The sequence below is a fragment of the Physeter macrocephalus genome, chromosome 8 (genome assembly GCF_002837175.3).
Source record: "Physeter macrocephalus isolate SW-GA chromosome 8, ASM283717v5, whole genome shotgun sequence".
Classification (NCBI taxonomy): domain Eukaryota; kingdom Metazoa; phylum Chordata; class Mammalia; order Artiodactyla; family Physeteridae; genus Physeter; species Physeter macrocephalus.
In genome coordinates this window covers 78,632,597-78,645,280 of record NC_041221.1, presented here as the reverse complement: position 1 = coordinate 78,645,280, position 12,684 = coordinate 78,632,597, and positions in this window count along the sequence as shown.

Genomic DNA, 12,684 nt, shown 5'->3' with positions numbered 1-12,684 from the left:
TCAGCATATTTATTCAATTGCCAAGGAAATGCCTCGTGTTTATAACCACATGAGAGAATGAAAAGAATGGGCAGCCTAGAACTGTTCAGTTGAGCAAATGTACATAGGCCAGGAAGTATCTCTGTTCATAAACTCTTTTTATGTGTAGATGAAGGCAAATAATTCATGTCCGGGGGAAACTGGTAAAGTATGTTGAGCTTTTCGGGAACCTTTGGCTTTCTTCCCTCCTCTTATACTTTTAGGGTCAGGACCTTGTCTTTCAAATCCTCTTCCCCATTCAGAATAGGAAATTAGCTGGTAACATTTACATTTTGACTGACTAGATTAAAGCAATACGCTAACTCTTTCATTCAAAACCCTTTAATTTTATTGTAGAAAAAATGTCTTTATCTTAATCCATCTAAAAAAACTTAAGCATTAGGAGACAAATGAGAATGTTGTTGGAGATCTTTTCCCCTGGGCATTCTGCAATTTAAGGAAGTTATACCACACCTGAGACTGGCCCCCCCAGATAAATCTACTTTAGTTTTTTAGGGCTGCTCCAGGAGTTGGAGAAAAAGGAGTAAAGAAAAATAGTCTTCATTTGGGAGGCAGGAACACAGGTGTTTTTTAAGTTATTCTTCAAATGGCATATATACTTTTTTCTTTGTTGGACTTATTTCCCAATAAGAAAACGACGACAAAAGTATCAGTTGTAATTTTCTCCCTCCCTCAGTATCCCATCTCCAAACATCAGTTTTCTTAGAGTTGCCAAGATTTTACAGATTCCCTTAGAGATTGACTGCCTAAAAGCTCCTAAGTACACAAAGGCACCTTCTACATTGTTGGCTTCTCCTAGGTGAAACCCTGAGCTCCGGTGTCACTTCAGTCATTTACCTGTCTCCTGGCTTTAAAGAAGTCCTCTTCCCTCACCTGTCCCTTGAAAAAAAAAAAAAAAACAACCCTCACCTCTTTCTCTTCCTTAATTTCTCGGCTTTGAAATCCCCAGAGTCCATTTTTTACGGTGTAATATTCTGCCCTGAGTTTCCTTCTTCCTTTCCTATGGTAATCCTCTTGTTTCTTCTAGACAGGTAGTACTCATGCTCCTGCCCCCACATTTCTCCTGCCTTAGGGACATGTGGAGTTGGGGTCAAGGCTGGGGAGAAGCAACAGCTGGACATGTTGCCCAATTACCTCAGGTAATTGGAGTGGGGAGAGGAAGGAAAATGGGGGCTTCATTGAGTGTAATACAGGAAAGTATGACTTGGAGCATAGGGTAGGTTGAGATAGTGAAACCTGAGTTTCCCGAGAATCAGATCCAGGACTTTTGCCTCTTACCCTGTGTGTATTGATGATTAGTTTAGCTATTTCCTGGCCTGAATGCATGGTTCCTGACACTTACTAAGTGGCAAAAAATATTTGTTGAATAAATAACACTGAGGTGGTAATGAGGAGAAAACACCACATTGACTTTGATTTTAGGTACAGAAAAGTGAGAGAGGAGTCAAATGATTTTCAGCATAAAAGTGAAAAATCATATTGATGTGAGCTGCTTATCTAATTATCATGAGTCACTGAAGCAGTTATACGTCCAATAAAATACTTCTAAATGAACTTCGAGTTCTCTTTTGTAACAGTGGTAAAGTCTAGTAGATGTTAGGTAGGCTGTATCAAGGTAGGAGGGTCAGTCCCTAGTCATTTAGTCTTATTATTGCTGGTTAAATTATTCTCATAGATTATGTGAATGACCAAATGGTCATTTAACATCATCTTCAACATCTCCAAGAGACAGGAAACTCACCACCTTTTATGGATCCCATTTCTTCTAAAGCATTCTTTTTTTTTTTTTTTTTTTTTTTTTTGTGGTATGCGGGCCTCCCTCTGCCGCGGCCTCTCCCGTTGCGGAGCACAGGGCCCGGACGCGCAGGCCCAGCGGCCACGGCTCACGGGCCCAGCCGCTCCGCGGCATGCGGGATCCTACCAGACAGGGGCGCGAACCCGGTTCCCCTGCATCGGCAGGCGGACGCGCAACCACTGCGCCACCGGGGAAGCCCCCTAAAGCATTCTTATATCAAACTAAGAACATCCCCTGTAGGGATTATCCTTCATGTTCCACAAAACAAGTCTGCATCCTTTATTACTTGACAGGTCTGCACATGTTTAAAGACAGCTTTTCTATTCCCCTTCCTTTCCTAAAATCTGTGGAAAGATTAGAGGCTGTGGTTAGAGGTGCTAGGGTTTCCCAAGTTATCAAAAAACTTGCTTAGCCATCTTTTTTTAAATAGAAGACAGATTTTATCCATAAGGAGCATCAGGGCGTCTTTATTCTTTTTCCTATCCCAGACATTTAAAGCAGGGTTTTTTTTTTTTGTTTTTTTTTTTTTAAATCATCATTTCTCAGTCTCTAGGGATGGGGTTTAGGAATCTCATTTTGAAGTTTGAGAACCGCTGTTAGTCGCTGAAGCTATCCAGGTGAATTAAGTGTAATTGATGCTAATCTCAGGAATAGGTCACACCTAGAAAGCAATGTTGAGCCTTTCTGGCCTCTCACCTAACAGCCTTGGAACAATCTTAAGTCTTTTACTGATTAAATATTAACATTGACCTGCATTAGCTCTCTTCTTCTCATTTACAAGCTCTTTTCCCTCTTTCCCTCAGTCTTAGATTTCTCAATTCTAGTTATACCTTCCCCCCACAGCACACAACTTGAGTTCTTTTCAATCTCCTTATCCTTCTTATGCTGCTGGTATAGGATAGTCATCTGCTCCCAACATTCAAGTTTTATGAGATTATTCCTATGCTCCATCATTTAGAGCTCATTGCTCTTCAACATTATTTTGTTTTTCTAAAGCTTTATTTGTATACAAACATTAATGCAACTCAACATGAATGAAATCCACTTATTATTCCTTCCTCCGTCTGATTATTTTCATTGGTTTGTGATGCCTTTCATTACTTACATGTGTGCATTTAGTTTTTTAATATTTGTGACCAAAAAAAATAGATGATATTTTGTATTCTGCTTCTGTGTATTTTTCATATTGGGTTATATCTTCCAACTTACAGGTTTGATGACTATAGTATTATAGTCATTTTCTGATAATAAATATTACCTGCTTATTGTAAGAATTGTTAAGTATAAACACATATTTATTCATTCAAAATATATTTGAATGCCTGATTCTGTAACCCCGTCACCCAGTTAAGCACTATTAAGATTTGATGTATGAATGTGTACGTGTGTGTGTGTGTGTGTGTGTGTGTGTGTGTGTGTGTGTGTAGATGAGAGAGAGAAAGAGGATTTTTTAAAGATATATTTTTATTTATTTTGGCCGCACTGGGTCTTCATTGCAGCACACGGGATCCTCCTTCTTTTTTTATTTTTTTAGTTGCAGCATGTGGACTTCTTAGTTGCGGCATGCAAACTCTTAGTTGTGGCATGCATGTGGGATCTAGTTCCCTGACCAGGATTGAACCCAGGCCCCCTGCATTGGGAGCATGGAATCTTATCCACTGCACCACCAGGGAAGTCCCCAAAGAGTCCTTTTAGATAAGGTTTTAAATTGGATCCATATGTAAATTTGGGGCTATACCTTGGTCATTTAGAGTGGGTATATGAGGGATGTAGTGAGGATTCAGGAGTATATCAACTATGATTTGAAGCAGTTATATACACACTGAGATTCTCCTCCAGCTATGTCATAGCTGTTTGAGGAAAACAACTGTCTTACCACTTACAGTTTATCCAGTGCCTGTCTTACCACTTACAGTTTATCCAGTGCCTGATCTGAAATTAGCTGTACTTTCTCCCCAGGGTTTCTTCAGTTCCCTGCAGATCTCAAAAATGGTTATACATCAAACCCTGTGGACCTGGTCAGATGTGCTGTTACATTAATTATAATGCAGATCATGGTTGTGGATTCTGTATGCAGATGTGCATAAAAGCCTGCAGATGTGCACAAAGGAAAAGCTGTGGAAAAGGCTTGAATACATTGCACTGGTGCCAGGCATATTTATCACAGGGTTGTCACTAAGAATCTTGATGGATTTATTTCATGACCTGGGCAGTGTCAAGTACGTAAAGAGCGGAGATTCAACTGAGCTAATAGGAAAAGAAGTATATATATCCAGTTCCTCCTCCTCTGCCCCAAAAAACAGAGTATGTTTAAACATTTTTTTGAAGTTTTAAATGGTGATTTAAAGGTAACCAATTAGTTTTTACTATGGGGACTTAATTTTAAAACTGAAACTTATTGAAATGATAATCTAGTATCTTCATTGCTGACAATATTGGGGAATCACAAACTCATTGACTTGGTTTATATAGCATTGACTGTGAAAGGGTGTTACTGTAGCCTTTAATGTTTTTAAATTATAAAAAATTTCAAACATATACAAATGTAGAGAGAACAATGAACTCCCATATATCCATCACCCAGATATAATAATTAAGATTTTTATTCTATCTGCTTCATTCATTCTTCATCTTTTTTCTGTTTTGTATATTAAAGCATATTTCAAGCATTGCACATATTTAAATATGCATCTCTAAAAATATGAACAGGTAAGCCGTTTACACCAGAAAAAGTTTTAAGTAATTTTTTGTATCATCTAGTCTATAATCACATTTGACTATCTGAAAAATGTCTTTCTAGAGTTAGTTTGTTAGAATCAGGTCCAAACAAGGTCCATACATTATAGTTGGCTCTATTTACTTCTTTTTAACAATTCAGTAATATTTAGTGATTTTATAGAGTTGGGCAACCATCACCACCGACCAGGTTTAGAGTATTTCCACACCCCCCAGAATTTCTTCTACACCATTTGTAGTCATTCACTCCTCCAACTTCCAGCCCCAGGAAACCACTGATCTGCTTTCTTTTTGTATAAATTATCTTTTTCTGGACATTTCATACCTTAAGTCTTAAAATCTAAAGTAGTTTTCTCCTCTCTCTCTTTGTCCCCTGCCATCCACTTACTGTTCTGTAGAATGCCCTGTGTCTTGTCTTTTTGCTTCTTTCTAGTGTCATTTATCCCTCTCCCTCTCCATGTTTCTTGTAAATGGAATTTAGCTCCAGAGCAGCTTTATACAATAGAACTTATGTAGTGATGGAACTGTCCTGTACCTGCACTTTCTAATGGCTGCATGTGGCTTTTGAGCATTTGCGATTGAGAATTTTTAATTTTACTTTTTAAATTTAGCTACATGTAGCTAGTGGTTGTCATATTAGTGCAGCTGTAGAGGCTTAATCAGATTTAGGTTCAATTTTTTAGGGCATGAATATTTCATAGGTGGTGCTGTATGCTTCATATTGGATCATACCAGGAGGCACACAGTGTTTGCTTGTCTTTCAGTAATGCAGTGGTTGACCAGTGGGTTCAGGTGGTGACAGCCTGGCCTCCATTGTACAGTTCCCCATCAACGTTTTATCTAATGGTTTTGTCCATTTATGAATATTGCCTGAAGCAGTTAGTTCACCAGGGCTTACAAAATGGTGATTTCCTAATTCTGTCATTCTTTCCACATTTATGAGCTGAAATTCCTTCATCAACTACAGTTATTTGGTTATCCTAAAATACATTTTTACAGAAAAGGCAAGATAAATGCCTACATTTTTTTGCCTTTTAACTGTCAGTCTTCAGAATAAGTCCCGTATGCCGTAGTTGTTTCCAGTAGTGTTCAATGAGATTTTTTTTTTTAGTATCGTTATGAACTTTAGGTTTATATATTCAGTGCTTTTTAATCAGTTGTATTTATATATATTTTGATGCTCAGAGTATCTGATCTTTGGCCAATAGGAGCTGTTTATGTTGGCTCATATGTTCTTTTGATAAAACCATAGAGAACACTAATCATTATGGAAATGCAAATCAGAACCACAGTGAGGTACCACCTCATACCCATCAGGATGGCTACTATTTAAAAAACAAAACAAAATAACAAGTATTGGCCAGGATGTGGAAAAATTGGAACCTTGTATACTGTAGTTGAGAATGTGACATGGTACAGCTGCTATGGAAAACAGTACAGTAATTCCTCAAAAACATTACTGAATGGTCCAGCAATTCCTTTTCTGAATATATACCCAAAGGAGTTGAAAGTAGGGACTTGAGGAGATGTCTGTTTACTCATGTTCATAGCAGCATTATTTGCAATAGACAAAAGATGGAAGCAATCTTTTGTGTCCGTTGATGAATGATTGGATAAATAGAATATGGTATATACATACAATGGAATATTATTTAGATTTTAAGAGGAAGGAAATTCTGATACTTGCTACATCTTGGATGAACCTTGAGAACATTATGCTAAGTGGAATAAGCCAGTCACAGAAGGACTAGTACTGTATGATTTCACTTATGTTAGGTACCTAGAGTAGTCAAATTCATAGATATAGAAAGTATTGGGTTGGCCAAAAGGTTCGTTCGGTTTTTTCCATAAGATGGCTCTAGTAGCGCTTAGTTGTCTTTAACTTCATTCAAAACAATTTTGTTAGATTGTATGTGACAATTGTCATACCAGTGTGCATTTAAAAAAAAAGACATTAGGGCTTCCCTGGTGGCACAGTGGTTGAGAGTCCGCCTGCGGATGCAGGGGACACGGGTTCGTGCCCCGGTCCGGGAAGATCCCACATGCCGTGGAGCGGCTAGGCCCGTGAGCCATGGCCGCTGAGCCTGCGTGTCTGGAGCCTGTGCTCCGCAACGGGAGAGGCCACAACAGTGAGAGGCCCGCATACCGAAAAAAAAAAAAAAAAAGACATTAAAGTTGGTGAATTTTTGTGTAGCCATTTTAATATTGAAGATGGAAGAAAAAAAGGAAAATTTTCGGTGTATTGTGCTATATTATTTCATGAAAGATAAAAACACAACTGAAATGCAAAAAGATTTGTGCAATGTATGGAGAAGGTGCTGTGACTGATGGAAGATGTCAAAAGGTGTTTGCGAAGTTTCGTGCTGGAGATTTCTCACTGGACGATGCTCCACGGTCAGGTAGAACAGTTGAAGTTGATAGCAATCAAATCGAGACATTAATTAAGAACAATCAACGTTATACCACGCGGGATATAGCCGACATACTCAAAATATCCATATCAGGCACTGAAAATCATTTGTACCAGCTTGGTTATGTTAATCGCTTTGATGTTTGAGTTCCACGTAAGTTAAACGAAAAAAACCTTCTTGACCATATTTCTGCATGAAATTCTCTACTTAAACATAATGAAAATGTTCCGTTTTTAAAACAAATTGTGACGAGCAATGAAAAATGGATACTGTACAATAACGTGGAACGGAAGAGATCGTGGGGCAAGTGAAATGAACCACCACCAACCACACCAAAGGCCGGTCCTCATCCAAAGAAGGTGATGTTGTGTATATAGTGGGATTGGAAGTGAGTCCTCTATTATTTCCCTCCTTCTGGAAAACCATACGATTAATTCCAACAAGTACTGCTCCCAGTTAGACCAACTGAAAGCAGCACTCAATGAAAAGTGTCCAGAATTAGTCAACAGAAAACGCATAATCGTCCATCAGCGTAATGCAAGACCGCATGTTTTTTTGATGACCAGGCAAAAACTGTTACAGCTTGGCTGGGAAGTTCTGATAGCAATGAAAAATGGATACTGTACAATAACGTGGAACGGAAGAGATCGTGGGGCAAGTGAAATGAACCACCACCAACCACACCAAAGGCCGGTCCTCATCCAAAGAAGGTGATGTTGTGTATATAGTGGGATTGGAAGTGAGTCCTCTATTATTTCCCTCCTTCTGGAAAACCATACGATTAATTCCAACAAGTACTGCTCCCAGTTAGACCAACTGAAAGCAGCACTCAATGAAAAGTGTCCAGAATTAGTCAACAGAAAACGCATAATCGTCCATCAGCGTAATGCAAGACCGCATGTTTTTTTGATGACCAGGCAAAAACTGTTACAGCTTGGCTGGGAAGTTCTGATTCATCCCCTGTATTCATCAGACATTGCACCTTCGGATTTCCATTTATTTCGGTCTTCACATAATTCTCTTAATGGAAAAAATTTCCATTCCCTAGAAGACTGTAAAAGGCACCTGGAACAGTTGTTTGCTCAAAAAGATAAAATGTTTTGGGAGGATGGAGTTATGAAGTTGCCTGAAAAAAATGGCAGAAGGTAGTAGAACTAAAGGGTGAATACGTTGTTCAATAAAGTTCTTGGTGAAAATGAAAAATGTGTCTTTTATTTTTACTTAAAAACCGAAGGGGACTTCCCTGGTGGCACAGTGGTTAAGAATCCACCTGGCAATGCAGGGAACACGGGCTCGATCCCTGGTCTGGGAAGATCCCACATGCCATGGAGCAGCTAAGCCTGTGCGCCACAACTACTGAGCCTGAGCTCTAGGGCCCACGAGCCACAACTACTGAGCCCATGTGCCACAACTTCTGAAGCCTGTGCACCTAGAGCCCGTGCTCTGCAGCAAGAGAAGCCACCACAATGAGAAGCCTGCGTACTGCAATGAAGAGGAGCCCCCACTCGCTGCAACTAGAGAAAGCCCATGTGTGGCAATGAAGACCCAACGCAGCCAAAAATAAATAAATATTTTTTAAAAAAAAAACCACCCCCAAAATGAAGGCACTTCTTGGCCAAACCAATAGAATGGTGGTTACCAGGGCTATGAGGAGAATGGGAGTTACTATTTAATGGGTATTGAGTTTCAGCTTTGCAAGATGAAAAGAGTTCTGTGGGTGGATGGTGGTGATGGTAGCACAACAATACTTTTTTTTTTATTTGGCTGTGTTGGGTCTTTGTTGCAGTGTGTGGGCTTCTGATTGCGGTGGCTTCTCGTTGCAGAGCACAGGCTCTAGGCATGTGGGCTTCAGTAGTTGTGGCACGAGGGCTTAGTAGTTGTGACTCACAGGCTCTAGAGTGCAGGTTCAGTAGTTGTGACGCATGGGCTTAGTTGCTCCACAGCACATGGGATCTTCCCGGACCAGGGATCAAACCCATGTCCCCTGCGTTGGTAGGCGGATTCTTAACCTCTGCACCACCAGGGAAGTCCCAACAATGTGAATATACTTAATGCTGCTGAACTGTACACTTAAAAATGGTTAAGATGGTAAATTTTGTTATTGGTATTTCACCATAATATTCTTTTAAAAAGTGGTTTCATGAAGTTTTAAATGGGCAAAAGCATGGTTGGAGAGCATTTAAGTGAGAAGGGAAGGAGAATTGGAGAATCTAGATAAAGTCAATAATTCAAAACCTTAAAATATATACAAAATCAGCAAAAAGCATTTAAAAATTCATTTATATGCTACTTAAAATTAAGCATTGTTATTTTAATATATTTTCTTCACATATGTGTATATTGTTAAAGAAATTCGTCATTAAAAAATCCATAGGAAACATTTTCCCCCTTAGTATTCTTTTACATTTTAAACACATTTAAACCAAACTTATCTTGGAGTGTCAGATCTGGAAGAGTCATATAGAGCATCTAATTTAATCTCATTTTTCTGCTCATTGGTGGGTGGAGCTGGGGCTTGTCCCTCTGGTGGGCAGGGCCTGCTCAGAGAGAGTTTAATCCGCTTGTCTGCAGATGGGTGGGGCTGTGTTCCTGCCCTCTTGGTTGTTTGGCCTGAGGCGACCCAGCACTGGGCCTACAGGCTGTTTGGGGGGTCTAATGGCGCCTCTGGGAGGGCTCATGCCTATGGGTGCTTCCCAGGACTGCTGTTGCCAGTGTCTTTGTCCCTGCAGTGAGCCACAGCCGCCCCTCACCTCTGCAGGAGACCCTCCAATACTAGCAGGTAGATCTGGCCCATTGTCTCTTGGGGTCACTGCTTTTTTCCCCCCTGGGTCCTGGTGCGCATGAGACTTTGTGTGCGCCCTCCAAGAGTGGAGTTTCTGTTTCTCCCAGTCCTATGGAAGTCCTGCGATGAAACCCTGCTGACCTTCAAAGGTTTGATCTCTGGGGACTCCTCCTCCTGTTGCCGAGCCCCCAGGCTGGGAAGCCTGACGTGGGGCTCAGAACCTTCACTCCTGTGGGATAACTTCCGTGGTTTAATTGTTTTCCAGTTTGAGGGTCACCCACCTGGTGAGTATGGGGTTTGATTTTATCACGATTGTGCCCCTCCTATCAGCTCGTTGTGGCATCTTCTTTGTCTTTGGATGTAGGGTATCTTTCTTGGTAGGTTCCAGCGTTTTTTTGTCGATGATTGTTCAGCAGTTAGTTGGGATTTTGGTTTTTTCGTAAGGGGACGAGCTCACATCCTTCTTTTCCATCTATCTATCTATCGAATTAATCTCATTTTTAAGAAGAGGACATGGAGTCCAGGAGGTTGCGTTTGTTCAAGGTTAGGCAGCTAAGTGGTGGTACAGCTGGCAGAATACCTATCCAGTCTGATGTTCTTATCACTGCACCATAGCTGTTTCTAGTCGCCCACTTGAAAACTGGTTCTCCCTCTTGATTTCCTTATCTCTGTCAGTATTGTCATTACTGCTCTAGCTACAAGACTTGAAATATGGGGGTAATCATTAACTCCTATTCTCTTTTCTCCTCTGTCTCATATCCAGTAAATTAAGTCCTGTGGAATTTTTCTTTGTAGCATTGATCACACCCTCTATTCTCTCACTTTTAGTGATGCTGTAATTGATCAGTGGGTTCAAGTGGTGACAACCTTACCTTCATTGTTTAGCTCCTTATTAACTTTTTATCTGACTGTTTCATCCACTGATGAATATTGCTCTTATCCTAATTCAGAGCCTTATTCCTTCTTGGTTGTCCTCCTGAGCTTTTTGGCTTTCTCTCCATCTGCACTACTGCTTGGTTTTTCTTCTTAATATATCTTTCTGATCCTGCTTCCTTCTTACTCAGAAACTTTTCTGTGGCCTAGCAGAAGTCTGTGGTCTGCAAACTTTATTTTGTGACTGCAAAGTGCTTTGGTTTTTGTTTTTAAATTTGAATACTTTTAGGCAAAGCATAGCCTCACCCCAGTTAGCATGATTCTATTACTTGTATCAGATCACTTCACTCATATGCACTTCCTATTTGTTTCTGTAGCCATTTTGAGTTTGCCACCCTTCCTGATGTTTAGCATGGTCTTCAATGCCCAGAATAATGTCTGCAGTGTATTTTACCAATTTTATTTCCTACTACTCCCCTATAGGAAACCTTTATCCATTTTTCTTATACTGTTGCTCCTTTTCTTCTCTCTTATCCTTATCCAAATACCTTGAAAATCGGCTCCTGTCATACTTATGACCAGTTTCTAGCACTGTGTGTGGAATTAATGGATGAACGAGTTTTTCTGGCACTAGTTAGTCTCATAAAATCTCTCTTCGAGAAACTCAGAGACAGGGGAGACTATGGGAGACTCTAGGATAGACTGGTATATAAACAGCTAACTATAATAGTAAATAAAAAAGGACAGTTGTAAAGAGTAATGAATTCTGCTTGGGAGGGCACGTATGGTAATTTCTACCTGGGAGAACCACATTATCTAGCATTCCCTGACTACTCCAAATCATTGACTTCTTTCCTTGTCCTCTGACTATACCCTTCATTAACATGTTTTTTAGTTCTTTATGTCTCTAAAACTAGATTATAATCTCCTTGAGAACCGTGATTGTATTTGTATTTTATACTTCTGTATCCTTCCCTGTTCATAATAGGTACTCAAATTTTTGTTGAAAGTATATCAGTCAAGGTGTTTTATGATAAGAAACAGAAAGCTTTCTTACTGTTTTAAGTGAAAAGATTTCCTAGAAGGATAATGGAGGCTCACGGACATGATAGGAGGCTAGAGGAGTAGGCTTGGAAAATGGGCAGGAACCAAAAGGGCCCCAGAATGTAGGCAGCCATAACAGTCTGTCCAGCTAGATGCTGTCATCTCTGGATACTGCAGTTCTCACTGCATTCCTCCAGAAGTCAATCCTAACTGAACCTTTGACTTTGGGTCAGTTCTCCCAAACTTCAGAGAGTAGAGAAAGGAAGGATCTGTTCCCTTCGGCACCTCAGACCAAAATATCTCACAAGACTATCCAAAATAGATTCCCCCAAATAGGAAAAATAGGAACAGGATTGATGGTGGACAGCCACCCCACCCCCTGCCCATATTCCCACTCCCAGGGGGAAAAAACCAACAATAAATATTCAATACTAACGGATGAAGAATGTATGTAACCTTTGCCTCGGGAAATTTGGAGAGAGAGTGTGGCAGAGAAGTGAATTATGGTGAGGACCCTTGGGTACAGAGAAGGGGGTCAGTAATGAAGACTCTGAGAACTTAGGGTAGACAGTGGTAAGGAGCAGACCAAGTTTGTACTAACATGGGGGAAACAAAGTTAGACAGGTAGGATGAGGATCCCAAGGACAATCTGCATCATTTTATTTAGGGCTAGTTCTAGTCAGTAGCATGTCTTTGGTGGCTCATCCAGGAAGTAAAAGGTGGCTCCTTCAGTTGGAGAGGCTAGATTTTTTTTTTTAAGTTAAAAAAAATTTTTTTTAAGTACGTAATACATCCATATGGTAAAGAATTAAAACATGAAAGGATCTGTAGTATAATAAAAAGCCTTCCTCTCACCCTCTACATTCCCCTAAACTTGGAATCTAAATTGTATGAAAAACATTAATATTATGCACAGTTTCTCTGCTTTATTGACATGCTTGCAATTCTTTCTGATGAGGATTTCAAGAAGATAAAATAGCATTATATCATTTTCATCCCCTGGA